At 36.0% G+C, this 15,001-nt stretch overlaps 1 pseudogene; it reads left to right on the top strand.

Moving 5' to 3' along the window:
* The first annotated feature begins 963 nt into the window (after nucleotides 1-963).
* The window catches only part of LOC103673175, a 44,479-nt pseudogene continuing 30,441 nt past the window's right edge, over nucleotides 964-15,001 (top strand).

Genomic DNA, 15,001 nt, shown 5'->3' with positions numbered 1-15,001 from the left:
GGTAGGTTCTTTTTCTTAAGGGAGTAGTGAATACATGTGTGTCCATTTTATCATCATCCTTTAAACTAAATATATACATTTTTTTCTTTTATGTGCAATATTTTTTTTTTACTTCTGCTTTTCCTAGCATGGGGAGAAATGTTTTGCTCTATAGAACATATCAGTAAATTTGGTATACTACAGAGATACATGAGCTTTCCAAATTAAATATTTTTTAATGTAAGATCTTTTAAAATTCCAATCAGTTTCCATATTAGTAAAATGGACACAATAATACCCACTGTCCAGAGTTATTTCAAGTTCTAAGGAAGACAGTGTGCATGAGAATTCTAACACTGTGGCTGTCATAACTTCAATGAAAGTGACTGGTCAAGCCTTTTCCTCATGAAGCTGTGTAAAAGCTAGTGAGGCTTTTTCTGAATTCAGGACTTGACCAGGAAAGACGAAAAAAATCACAGATTTCCTTTCATATTCTTAAGGAAAGCAATTAACATATTTCCATGACTTTTTACTATTGTATTCATGCTTTGCTACTGGCATATTCAAAAGCAGAAGCCAACACTATGAATTATTGCAAAAAAAAAGATGTCACTGTTACAGTACCCATTATTCCAAGGGGTTAAAGGAGAAAATATGCTAAGTGCACGGGGAAGATTGGCCACCCCACCCAAAAGAAAACATTTAAAATGAAGCAATAAAGACTTAAAATCACTCTCCATAAACAATGGCAGGAATGTGTAGCTTATCGAGGACTGAAATAATCCCACAGCAGTGCAGTGAATTTTCATTGATATATAAGTGGTTGCCTATTATTCGCAACAATGAAGAGGACTAATTTCACACAAGAATGTAGCAGGAGAGGCAATGCCGGCTTAATAATAGGTTCATTCTCTGCAGGAATTCATATGAGTGAGTAGGGGAAATAAGGATGGTTGCAGAGTGCGGAAGAGAAGGCAGGACGAGATGGCTGCAAACCGCATGGCATCTTTGCTGAGAAGTCTATTACACGAATGTGCTGAGGAGCTGTTTCAGTGCCCTACTGTGGGAGTCAAGAAATGTGACTACAACTTGACAAAGTACAAAAGGTAAAGACTGGGTAAAGCTGACAGACCTCAGGGATCTCTCTTACTGGCTGTTCCCCTTCAGAGTGTCATTGGCAGAAGATGAAAGCAGCCCCTGGCACTGAGAGCTGCAGGTGCACAGCCCTAGCTGGGCTACAGAGCAGCGGGGGAAGGAAAGGTGTACCCTTCCCTGGAATCCAATTTGTTAAAGGAAACTGTACATTCTGTGAAACTATTTACCCTGATTTGGAAATTAGTGGTTGCCTTAGCAACACTTGAATCCCATGAGGCTCACACACAGTGCTAATTTCAATTCATGGACACCTTCACGGGTGAGGAATGCGAACAGTAAGTTGAGTGTCCCATTTGGCATTCCTCTCATCAGAAATGAGATTTCCCTCCACCTATAAAAGTTTTCTGATAATGACCCCCATTTATCAATATCTTCTATGCACCAGGTGATATGCTGTCAGCTTCACACTGAATCTTATTTGATGGTCACTGCAAGCCTGCAAGGTCAGCAATATTATTCCCATTTTCCAGATGAAAAATTAGCTGTAGAGAGGATACATAACTTTTCCAAGGTCACCCAGTGGTGGTTTAAGGATTTAATTCAGATTTGGCTGACTCCAAAATTCCATGTTCTTTTAGCATTTCTAACTTTGTTAAGAATGATACAAAAATTTTTTTAAACTGCAAAGTACCTTTGGGATTATCTGTCACAGTGTCCTTATTTAAAACATAAGGAAAACCTAAGAAGGCCAAGAGATTTACCCAAGGTCACATGGCCAATAATGGCAGAGTTGAGAATAGAATTCAGGTTTCAGGACTCTGAGCGCATTCATTTATTGAAGCCACCTCTGAGCCATCTAAATTATGAGCCTCTCACGGCTGGACTGTATCTCATTGATTTTTGCATGCCTTTTTCTACGTATAGGTAAATATAGATAAAACGGAAGGAGACATAAAAACTGGGAGGATTCCTCTATTTTGTTGGGACAGAACAGTAAGATTTCAACATTTTTAAACCCAGAACATTAAAGGTGACTGATTTGCACGGGCCCTTCCAAACGGTGGGCAGGCACAGCTGCTCATGTCATAAAGTACCCTTGCACAATTTTCTTTCTGTAGTGAGACGCCCATCTGTGTCTGCAGCAGTCACCCTGAAGTTGACAGGAATATGAGTCAAATGGCAGATTCACTTTGCCCCTGGGTTTTCACAGGAGGTAAGGACTAGCCTGAAACAAAATTGAACAGTGAGGGTTGTGTATGATGCTTCTTACTAAACACTTTTCTGTGCCACTGCTTCTTCCATGACCTAATACTCCCTTCCTCAAATTACCAGACACCCAGTGCCACCATCCTGTCAGTCTTGCCATACTGTCGTCTAGCTAGCCAAAGTCCCCTGCTTTAAAATCCCATTAAGACCTGGCCTCCTCCACAGTAACCTTATGCTCCAAAATTGCCTCTCATTCTTCCTCTTCCTATTCTTATCACAATTGCCATTTCCTTAATGATCTCAGCACATTTTTGAGAAAGAATATTTCTGGTTAATTCTGAGACACAACAATAGAGGCAATCTGTACATAAAATTCCTCTTGTATAATGTAGTAAAAGATTTTGTTTCCCTGATCCACCATCCTCCTAGGAAGCCTTTGTGCCTTGCTGAATGTGTAGGTTGGCCTGGTTTTGTTTTGTTTTCTTTTCTTTTCTTTTCCAAATACTTTAATCCAGTGCTGGATTCAGACTTCAAAATCTTGTTAGGTGGTCAACCAAGATATGAGAACCACAGTCCCAAGGTTGAGGAATGTGTCCAAAGGCAGAAAACTTGGGAAGGATGCCTTTGAACTGGAAGAAACTGGTTACTGTTCACAGAGTCACTGAATTGGTCAAGATCTAGCAATCCATTCATCTATCCAACACTTGTTATGTGCTTACCCTGTGCCAGCACTATACTAAGTACGGGACATTTTAAAAGAAAAAAATGAGTAAGGAATAGTATTAACCTTCAAGATATCTATGATATAGATGGACAGATAATACATATGTTCATTGCAATTCTTGGTAATAACTGTTTTGATGAGAGGGCCATTTGGCGAAAAGATGGGCTTAGATATGGATCAATGTGAACTTGAATATTGGCTCTGCCACTTACTAGCTGTGTGGGCCTCAGCAAGTCACTTAACTCCCTGGGCTTTAGTTTTTTGTTTGTTTGTTGTTTTGTTGTTGTTTTTTTAATCTTCAAACTACAGAAAATGTACATTTACTTTGCAGGATTGTTTAGAGAAAGCACATACAAAACACTTATCCTGGTACTAGTGTGCCTGGCGTAGAAGATATTATATACCTGGCAGCTGTTTTTTATAACTGTTATAACGATAAAGATAAATGCACGTATTACAGACAGACACACAAATGACTCAGAATCTATGAATCTAAAGAGATTTCCCGAATTCAGCAGTGCCTTAAAATGACAAGGATAAATCTGGTAAGAGAATGGAGAGAAAAAAATGAGAATTGTTAACAGTTGCATATTCAAAGGTACAGAGAAGCATAATGCTTTAGGGACTGCTGGTGGGTCTGGGTAGCTGCAGCAGAAGACCAGAAACTAACCGGTGAGGTTGAAAACAAGATCACAAAAAGACTTCTCTGTAATAACCATAGGTGCCTGTTTACCTGCAATAAACCTGAGTTATGCCTATTGCCCCAAAGTAATTATTAATAGTAGATATTTTAACTCCTATGCTTAAATGATAAATCGTATGGTCACTCTACTTACATGCTGTGGTGAGAAATGTTGGTCTAACCTGAAAGCTATGAAGAATGCCTGAAGAAAACTAACCTGGGGAATTACATAATCAATTCTGGTTTTAAAGAGCATATTCTGGCAATTCTGTTACCAATGGTGAAGGATGGGTCAGAGAGGGCAACCTGGAGGCAGAGAGAATGTGGAAGCAAAGTCGGTATAAGCCACACTTTCAGTTATTTGATCTGGATGACGACCATAGTTGACATATCTCTTCAATCAATTTATCACTTACTCTATGTCAAAGGATATTTACTCTAAATGCTTCTGTGAGTTCTATCATTGTTATTATCTTTCTTTTTTTAAAGAAGAAACTGAGACCTAGAGAGTTAAATTATTTGCTAAAGATGAGGAGGATTCAAATTCAAACCCACAGAATCTCTCATCAGATCCCATGTATGTAACCATAACTTATACTGCAATTACATAGGACTCAAGCCAATGAACTGATGTCAGGACCCCAACCAGAGCTTGCCTAGGTAAACATGAAGTCCAGTCTTCCCTCAAGTCCCGCGCCTCCTTTATTGTGTCCTAGAACCCGTAAAGAGTTATTAAATTATTATTTTGTATTCTTTGTTTGTTTTCTTGTTTTTTCCCCCTCACTCATCAAACTGGAACTCAGACAAATCCCCTTGACCCGCAGTTGCTGTCGAGATCACAAAAGGCCAAGGTTAAGGTTTCCATTCCTAATCGAGGGGCGTCAGTAAAATAAGATGTTTACTTTTAAAAAGAACATTTTGACAACTTTTCCATATCTAAAAATGAGACATGATTGTCCACCACTCCCATTCAGATACAAGAGGAAAAATTTCTTCCCACATTTGTCCCAGTCTCTATTTCTATTGCTATTTTATAATTAACCTCCCCCAGGATGATTAAAAGTTATAATATTTATCCCCTTTGTGAAAAATGCATGCATACAATCATGAAACGGTGACACTGGTATATTTTTCAAAGTCTGGGGTATACGGTCCTATTTATGAGCATTTGAATACATAGGGAAGAATACTGCTGGCATTGGAAATTGGATGACTTATCTGTGATATGGACGAAATAGAATTAGGAAGACTAAGAACAGATTGCATGTGAGAGGTCAGTGAAGGGGAAAAATCCAGGATGATTCTCAAGTTTTTGTCTCAAGTGAATGAGTGAGTGAGTGGATAGTGACTTCATAAAATTAACTAGGGAACATAATCAGAGGAACTGCTTCAAAGGTTAAAGAGGTGATAGTGAATTCAGTAAATATTTGTTGATATAAATGAATAGATGAATTAAAGATAACATCATGAAATGAAAAGATGATGGAGAAGTTAATTTAAAATGGAACCAGTTCAACCAATTATTTCAAGGTTACCTGACAAATTTGAAGCAAAATTATTTTGGTGCTGTTTATTAGCTGGGCAATGTGTAGGGCAAATGGAAAATACAGACATATGTGCATGTGAGTATAGATCAGACACATCGTCCTAAAAATTTCTGAAAATTGATTACACAGAACATTTAGGACATCTGCATAGTTCTGTTTCAAGTAATCTATTATTGTAATTTTAATCAATTAAAAAGATTGGTTATTAGGTTTTGGGGGTTTTTTTAATGCCCTTCCCGATATTGTGTTAGAAAAACTGTTCTAGTTCTTCGTAAGCTTGATGTATACTCTCCTTGGCTCAATTAACTATTTTTTTAATAGTAACTTTTTATTATGTTGGCTCAATTAACTATTGAAGACTATTTAAAGTCTTGGCTAAAATTATCATGCATTTTTTCCCTATTTTACCTGGATTTTTCCTGTATTCTAAAATATGAATAGACCCTTGGCTTAGATGATAAAGGTAATTCCTAATTTTTATTTCCCTGGACATATTTCCACAGCCAATGGTAACATTCTTGCTAACATACTCATATCGTCTATCTCTGTCCCAGAGGTGATGAAGAGATCTGACAGATAGAGACGCATCAGCAGCCATGCCAACTGGCTGCCAACCTGGACATATGTACAGAGAAGAGAGCGTGCTAAAGTTCCTAATGCAGAGAGCCAAGAGCCCACTGACATTCACCAATGACTGAAGAATGTGTCAGTATCGCTACAGCGTAGTCAAGTTTGAGTGAGCCATGTTAAAGGTTTGGAAAGGAGACGATGACCGCCTGGGTAGGGCACCACTCTGCTATGTATATGTGCCTCATTTGGCATCCATTGTGCATGTCTGCTGCTGGGCTTCCATCTGTCGAATCTCAATGTAATGTCAGAGATAAAAACTGAAGACTCCATGGCTTCAAAATGCATTTTTCTGCTGGCTGCCTGATGGCCGTCTGGGTACATAACATTTAGAAACCAATCCCTGCTGACTAACTCTCTTATATGATATGTATACTTTAATTTCACTTTGCAGAATGTTTATGTAATCTAATCAATATATATCTTCAGAAAGAGCTTTACAAATTTAAAGATACGAAAGTAAGAGAACACAGTCCTTCATCTTTTTTTTTTTTTAAAGATTTTATTTATTTATTTGACAGAGAGAGACAGCCAGCGAGAGAGGGAACACAAGCAGGGGGAGTGGGAGAGGAAGAAGCAGGCTCCCAGTGGAGGAGCCTGATGTGGGGCTCGATCCCGGAATGCTGGGATCACACCCTGAACCGAAGGCAGACACTTAACTACTGCGCTACCCAGGCGCCCCCACAGTCCTTCATCTTATCATAGAATCAAATCCCATATAACTGAGTTAAATTGTGAAATATTTTCCCTTTTATCTATTGAATGTGTACCTAGAAAAATATAGTATTAACTGGAATGGAACTTAACTTGTACTACATGTCTAAATTATAACTGAATCACAATATCTAATGTTTTTCAGAATAAATAAATCTAGGGCTTTGAAAATAGTTCACCAATTGTATCTAATTAAAATCCCCCAAATTCATCTATAATAGCATCTTTGACCTTTTCTCAACTATATTTAGTTGTAGCTCTCATTGAAAGAACTAATGGATTAAAAATACGTCAGTAATTCTGGTCAATTATATTTTTCCTTCTTTTCATTCTTATAACTTAAAAATGTTTTTATTTTTCAGCCCCATGTAATTATAAACATTTTACCTTTACTTCAGGTGCACTCCAGAAGTGTTTAAGTGTATCTTTTCTGTGTATGAGAAATGGCAATATAGTCAATCATAAATTGGGAGAAATTGAAAAACCAAAGGGATTTTGAAAGAATGACAGTGGACATTCCAGAATATCTTGGCTAGACTTGTACTAGTTAATCTCCTCCAGGTAAATACAGCTTTATATCTCTACCTTCAGAACTTGATCATTATAGAGTTGCAAGCTCTGTAATGCTATGATTATTTTCTAATAGAACAACTGACCTGCTTCTATTGTTGAATGTGTATGTGTGTGTATCAAAGCTGATCATGTTTTCTCATTACTAAAAAATATTTTTAAAAAATAAAAATAAAAAATATATATTTTTAGGTATTTTGATCAATTCACTGGAGGATGACCTCCAATGAGTTCTGTCCTTGTGCAATTACTTCCCCTTGAGTATGGGCCAAAACTATGAATTTATCTAGCCAATAAAATATGGCAAAGGTAATGGGACATTACTCTTATGATTATCTGACATTATATAAGATTCAGTCTTAGTAGACTGACCTGCTAGCTTTGGGCGGAAAAAAAAAACAAAAAAAACAAAAACCAGTCCTGTCGTGAAATGACTATAGAGGAGAGTACTTAAAAATGAGCAGCAGAGAGCCTCTAGGAACTGAGAATAGCTCCCAGTCAATAGTTAAAAAGAAGAAAAAAAAGTGGGGGTTGGTGGAATGCGTCAGTCCTACAAACACAAGGAAAAGAATTCTGCCAACAACCTCAATGAGCTTGGTGGTAGATTCTTCTCCAATCAAGCCTTCAGTTGAGAATGCAGCCAAGTTAACACCTTGATTGAGTCTTGCGAGAACCTGAGCAGAGTTTCCAGATCACCTGTGCCCAGACTCTTGACTCACAGAAACTGCCAGATGACAAATATGTGTTGTTTTAAGCTGCTAAGTTGTGGTCATTAGTTTTACAACAATAGAAGCCTAAAATAGATTTATACACAATTCTCCCGAACTCGTATCTCAATAAATAGTCTGAAGTTGTATTAGTTGACTGGAGCTATCATAACAAAATGCCACAAACTGGGTGGCTTAAACGATGGAATTTTATTGTCTGACTGTTCTGGGGCTAGAAGTCCAAGACCAAGGTGTCAGCAGGGTTCCTTCTGAGGGCTATGGGGATGACCTATTCCATAGTCCTCTTCTAGCTTCTGGTGGCTTGCTGGAAATTGTTGGCATTCCTTGGCTTATAGAAGCATCATCCCAATCTCTGCTTTCATGTTCACATGGTGTTTTACCTGTGTGCATGTCTGTGTCCAAATTTCCCTTTTTGTAAGGACAGTAGTCATATTTGATTAGAGACCTACTCTATTCTAGTATGACCTCATATTAACTAATTACATCTGCAATGATGATATTTCTAAATAAAATCATATTCTCTGGAAATGGGAGTTACAATTTCAACATAAAAATTTGAGGGGACACAATTGAACTCATAACAGGTGTTTGGCTCTCACTATAAAAGGACTTCTAAGAAAGGAAGAGAACACTGCCATTTTAATTTAAGGTGTCATTTCTTCAAAATAATGAGCTCTCCTTTCATCGCTCACTTTGTCTGTCATGGCTAGAAGAGAGGGGGGACCAAAAGCATTCACATATCCATTTCTTTTTTAAATGTATTTCTTTGAAGACTTGGTTTTCACAGTGACAGGAGCCATGAAAATACATTACATTAAAAAGCTATGATATCAGCTTCACTCATTAAAATACAGAACAAGTACTTGTCTTGGCTTATATAATTTGGTGCCCCAAAATAGTCAGACTTTGAAGACAGTTTGAAAAGTTTGTGAATTGCCAATATTTCATTAGTGGTAACTTATTTTCTATCATATTTTAAGGGCAGAAGGCATGAAAATCTATTTAATATTACCTAAGTTTGAAGAGATCATCCACTCCCAAATGATGAAGATTTTAAATAGTGAAGAGAATTGTGGGCTACAGAAATAGCTGTTAGCCAATTAAGAATCCTCTACCTGTGAGGTGCCCTGTAAGCAGTTAACATAGATCATTTCATTATCTCTATAGCAGCCATATGAAGTAGATGTTAACATCTCCATTGTATAAATAAAGAAACTGAGGAGAAAGAATAAGCACTGTGTCCAAAGTCACACTGTTGGAGAATATTAAATCTGAAATTTTAATCAAAGTCAAAAATTTCAAAAATTCTTAGAGACCACTATTACCCACCATCACTTCGTTATACAGGTAAATACTTAGTATTAATAAACACATTGTGTCATTCAGAGATTTCTGTAAACGGCACCGCTGAACTCAAGGAGGAAGCATATTGAAGCTGACAGGAGGAGAGTGCTGGCCTTATTCAACTTCCAACATGTTTCCTCAGCCAGCATTCCAGACACTTAAATTATCTCCCTGAAGTAGAGTTGGAGGAATATCAGATACCAAAAGAAGTTTTTAAGAGGTCCACACGACACTATAATGAAAGGCAAAAGCCTACAATTGTATTTATGTGTCTCTGATTCATATACCTCAAGAGCTTCCACCCCGGCCGCTGTTTTTCAATTTCACACTATTTAGCTCCCTCTCCTGTATTGTTTTCTATGTATCATAAATTGTTACTCGATCTGAGACTGGCATATTTTTGGTTGTATTTAAGCTCCTTATCTAAAAGCATCCACGGATTATAAAAGTGATTCGGCTCGTGCTCTCAAGCCGCAGAAATACCCACACTTACTACAAGTTAGTTACTTGGGAAGGGTTTCCGCAATTTTGTATCTATAGCCCTGTAATCAAATGACCAGATCTGTTTCCTTCATCAGCACAGCATGACCTGATGAGCAGCAATCTTTCCCTCTCTATTTCCCAGCTTAGGCTGTGATTAATTTGATTGGTTTCAAAACCTGTTGTGTCTTTCCTCTGTGCCCTGCCTGAATATTGGCACAATATGATTGCAGTAGGCTGCATTATTTCCATTTTATCTTACATACTTGAACTTCAGGCCACTTAAACCCAACATGTAAATTTCCATAATATTAAATGCAAGTGAACATTTTAAGCCAAAAGCCATAGTACTGGAGGAAGGGTCTATGTAACTGCTCCTAAATTACCATGAGGCATGTTGACACAAAGATATTAAAAATAGCAACATAAAATATAGGAAATTTACATGAGTCTTGGGTAGTATATAATCAATGCATTTGGGTCTACTATACATCATATCATGTTTATTGTAATCCTGATTCTCATCTCCAATCAGCAGAACTAATGGGCTGATTTCTATGATTATATTTCCAAATTAAAGTGCTACATAAATTGAAAGGAAACCGGTTCATTTTTTTAAAAAATTTACTTAGTGGCAATTATGCTTGGAAGAGCTGATCAGGAAATAGATATGCTAGTTATAAACTTTACTGTTAAAGAAAATGTAATCTAACTAAAGTAACTTCCCTCTAATAGTTCTGCACCAGACTTGTCAGTATGTTTAAATGCTTCATTTGGTTCTTAAGATTACCATTTATCCTATGTCTTTTTGCCAATATCTAAAGGTTATTGATATTTTTAAATTATTTTTAATGAATGAAAATAATCTAGGTCTGGTATGTACTACACTTAACATATAACTGCTTTGTTCTCGTAGTTTGAAATTCATATACTTTTAGGAATAATACACTCTTTCCCAGAATAGAATGACTAAAATTTTAACCCCAGCAGTGAGAGGAAAGGCTCATAACTTAGTATTATTTCTATCAATAAAAGAAAACAATTATTTCATTCCTATCTTATTAGCCATTTGAGATTTTAATTCAATAGCAGTTAAGAATATTCTTCTGAGAGCTAGTTGCTAGGTGTACTTTTGTGTTAACACTTTTAAAGAAGCCCTGGCGATGACAGATACAGATTTGGTGGTACAGCTCCCTTGCCACCTTTTCATTCTGCGTGCTCTTGCACCGCACGGTTTGTGCTCTGCACTTCAGTGTGTGTGTGTGTGCATGTAGAAAAATTAAAAATTTCCAAAATATGAAATACGTAAATTATATAGTTTTGCTCTTCTAGTAACAGCTGTTTTAGTGGTTTTTGTTCTATTTCTTAATCTGAATATTATTTCATAATTAACTTTTTGGATATTTTTTCATATTTGTTAAATATATGATCATTATTTTCTATTACCTTTCTCTGTAATATGTTAAACATTTGTATGTAATTAGCAACATAGACGAATCATAATGATTGAGGATTTATGATTTCAAAGATAAATGTCACCTAACCATTTACTTTAAAAAATATATTTTAAAAAATGTATGGCATCTTTCGAATAGACGAGTTTACATATAATGAGATAAACTCCTTCCAGTTTTCATAACTTTAGATATCTTACTCGTATTTAAGTTGTATACTTGTTGCAAAGTAAGATGTTTCTATTTTGAATGTTTATTTTTGTGACCTTTTATGTGTAACTGTGAAATTGTCATTTGAGTCTATTGCAACCAGCTGTAGTAAACAGAAACAATACAATAACATTAAATGAAGATGCTTAAATTTTACATAATGAGTGAGTGACAATTGATGATGGAACAGTGAACTTGATTAACTAAGTATAGAGACTAAAATACAAAGAATAATGGTGTTATCCTTCCATGTCACTCAAAATTGCACAGTAAGTTCACTTAGACCATCCCATTACTAGTCATGGAAGCATTACAGTTTCTCCTACAGAATACAGACAATATGATGTAATCAGCTCTTCCCAGAAACAATAGCCATAGAGTCTCCATATTGTTTTGTGTTGGCAAAGAGCTATTCTTGTTTATATCTTGAAATTTAAAATGTTTCCCTTCTTCCTCAGATTATTTTTAAATTGCAAAAAAAGTGGATGAAGACTACAGTAGCAAATATTAAAATCACTTACTTTTAGAACTAAAAATTGACTAATAGATTCCCCTTTACTTTTTGGAATATCATGCAAATTTAGTAATTAAGTTTCTTATGTCACAAATGGAATTAGTAATTTGAAAGCATCACGAATATCATCAACAATGCAAGTACTTTTTACCAGGGATATTGGAGTGCTTCATTTTTTTAATTAGAAAAAATAAGAAAGTCTAAGACTGCTCTTTAAGAATTGATACTAGTGTGCTTGTGAGAATCATAAGTATAGGCACTCTCCTAATTATTTATTTATTTCTAACAAGAAGATAGACCTTCTTTTTTAAAAAGAGTCTGAAGAAATGTTTCAAAAGCCCACCAAAAAGTAATGTGTGACTTCCCCCTGCTGGCTTAGCTGAATAATAAAAATAAGAAGACCCCTATGAGAATTTCTAAAGATAAAATAGTAAAATCCTAGTGATTTAGACAATCTAGGAGGTATACCTTTTGTAAGTTATAGAACATCTTCCAATAGCAGCAACATTCATTTATCTACCGAATGTGCAGACCCATCAGCATTCATACACATTTCCAGCTGCACACATTCCCTTCCAACTGGATCCAAAACATATTAACCCCTTAACCCAACACTATGTACAACATACACACAGGCACACAGCACATACACTCACAGACACATGCCAAAATCCCTCTTTTCCCTAGTGCCAATTTGGGTTTTTGCTTTCTTCTCCCTGGAATTCTGCAATCCTCTCTAGTCCTCGCCAGCATGGGCTGGTTTCCAGGTTCCAGCCTCTGCCTGCTGTCTGTTGGACCTTGGAGCTGAGCATGTCCCTGGGACCTCATGTGCAACACTACTGAGAAACTAGTTCAGTATTAAATTATATATTTTAAATCGCTTAATTATTGTTGCATCTTATTAAAATTAAAAATAACCCAATCTGATGAACCAAAAATAATAGATGCATATTTTATATGACTTTGAATAAAATTTGCATGTTAATCAGCTAATTGCTAAATGCCAAGAAATAACTTTTCGTATTTCCTCCTCTCCCCCTGCCTTGCAGTGGGTATAAAATAAAGATGACCCAAATTAGAAATACAAGATTTTGAGTTACACATAAGAATTAACAGCTCTGAACAGAGCACAGTTATTTGGGGGCTAATTCTTTCTAAAGTCACTGCATATGAATTTATCCTTTCTAGAATTGTTTAAGCTGTGCCTATTCACCACCCTTGTTCCTACATTCAGCAAATGAATCAAAGGGTCTATTATCAATAAATAAAATCTGTAAAGGGGCTATCAAATCTGGATGTTGAGACCATTGACCTAAGCGAATCAAGTCCTTTCCATTCTATGAATGCTATCCTGATAAGTAAAGTGACTAAGTAATAAGCTTGTCAGCAGCTTAGTAACTGGTCTGCTCATGACTAAGATTACATTTTATATCAACCTGGTCATAAAGTAAAAATGTACTATGTGGTTACTGTTGTAGGTTGAATTGTGTTCCCTAAAAGATACGTTGAAGTCCTAACTCCCAATACCTGTGACTGTGACTTTATTTGGAAATAGGGTCTTTGCAGATAAAATCAAGTTAAGATAAGGTCATAGGGAATTACGGTGGGCCTGCCTAAGCCAGTATTACTGATGTCCTTGTGAGAAAAGAAGAAACACAGACACATACACAGGGGAGAACATGTAAAGACAAGACGGAGACTGACGTGATATGTCTATAAACCAAGGGATGCCAGTGATTGCCAGCAACCACCAAATGTTAGGAGAAAAGTTAAAACAAATTCACCCTCAGAACCTCCAGTAGGAATCAACTCTGCCAACATCTTGTTTTGGGGCTTCTGGATTCCAAAACTGGTGAAAATACACTTCTGTTGTTCTAAGCCATCCAGTTTGTGGTATTCTGTTATAGCAGCCCTAGGAAACTAATACAGCTCTCTCTCTCTCTCTCTCTCTCTCTATATATATATATATATATATACACACAGCTATATATATATATATACAGCTATATATATAGTTATATATATATAGTTATATATATACATACATATGTATATATACAGCTATATATATGTGTGTGTATATATATATATATATGCCAGGAACTAAATGAGTTTTTGAGCCCACAGCATGTAATAAGATCTTAGTCTTTTCCTCAAGGGCACTTCAGGGAGTGGATGACAAAGAAGTGAACCAGCCATTACAATTAGGCATGAAACTATCGTCAAAAGGTGTTACATGAGCATGTAGGAAGAGCCTTAACATAGTCTTGGGGAATCAGACTGATAGTTCCAAAGAATGTGACATTCCAACTAAAATCTAAAGAACAGATAGAGTAAACCAAGAAATATTAGGGACAAAGTAGGGATGGAGATGTGAAGAAATGATGAAATTATTCCAAGCAGAAGCAACAGCATATGGAAAACTTAAGAGGAAGAAAACAAGCCATATGAAGAGTGTGTTAAATTTCCAGAACTCCAAGCCAGTCACTCATTCAGTGGAAAAAAATCACATATATTATTTGTAGCAAACTTATTAGAATCTAAGCAAGATTTCTTTTTCTTTACATGTTTTGAGTTAATAAGATAGTTTCCCAATAACGAGATGTGGTCTCTCCTATAGAAGAATTCCTCAGAACAACATATTCATCAAATGACTGATCCTTTTTACTTCAAGGCATTTTCTGAAACTGAAAGTCTAAGTCCACAGTTACTTAAACAAATATTCTATCACCACCTCTTTACTATTCCCAAAGTCTTTTTGAAAGTGCTTTTAAATTATTTCCACCTTTAAAATCTCCCAAACATCAGAGGCTTGCTCTATAATATAAACAGATTGTCTAAAAATACTCAAACTTAATAAATCAGTAAAGAAAGCATTTTCTTTTATAGTCCAAAGTGCAAGAGAGCATGTGAAATCAGCGTAGCTAACAGAATTCAGATGAAAAACTACTCTGAATCTCAGAGGTTACATAAACAGAGTATCAAGATATACTAGTTACTATGGTAACATCACTTTTTAATTAGTAAAGTAAATAGTATTACAAATCTTTACTAATCTGTTAACAAGTTAAGGTTAACCATAGAATTAAACTATAAATATCTCTTTTTTTTTTTACAAATATAAAAG

This window comes from Ursus maritimus, unplaced genomic scaffold, assembly GCF_017311325.1.
Source record: "Ursus maritimus isolate PB19 unplaced genomic scaffold, ASM1731132v1 scaffold_4, whole genome shotgun sequence".
Lineage (NCBI taxonomy): Eukaryota > Metazoa > Chordata > Mammalia > Carnivora > Ursidae > Ursus > Ursus maritimus.
The sequence above is the reverse complement of the archived record's forward strand: the minus strand, read 5'-3'. Positions and strand labels throughout refer to the sequence as shown.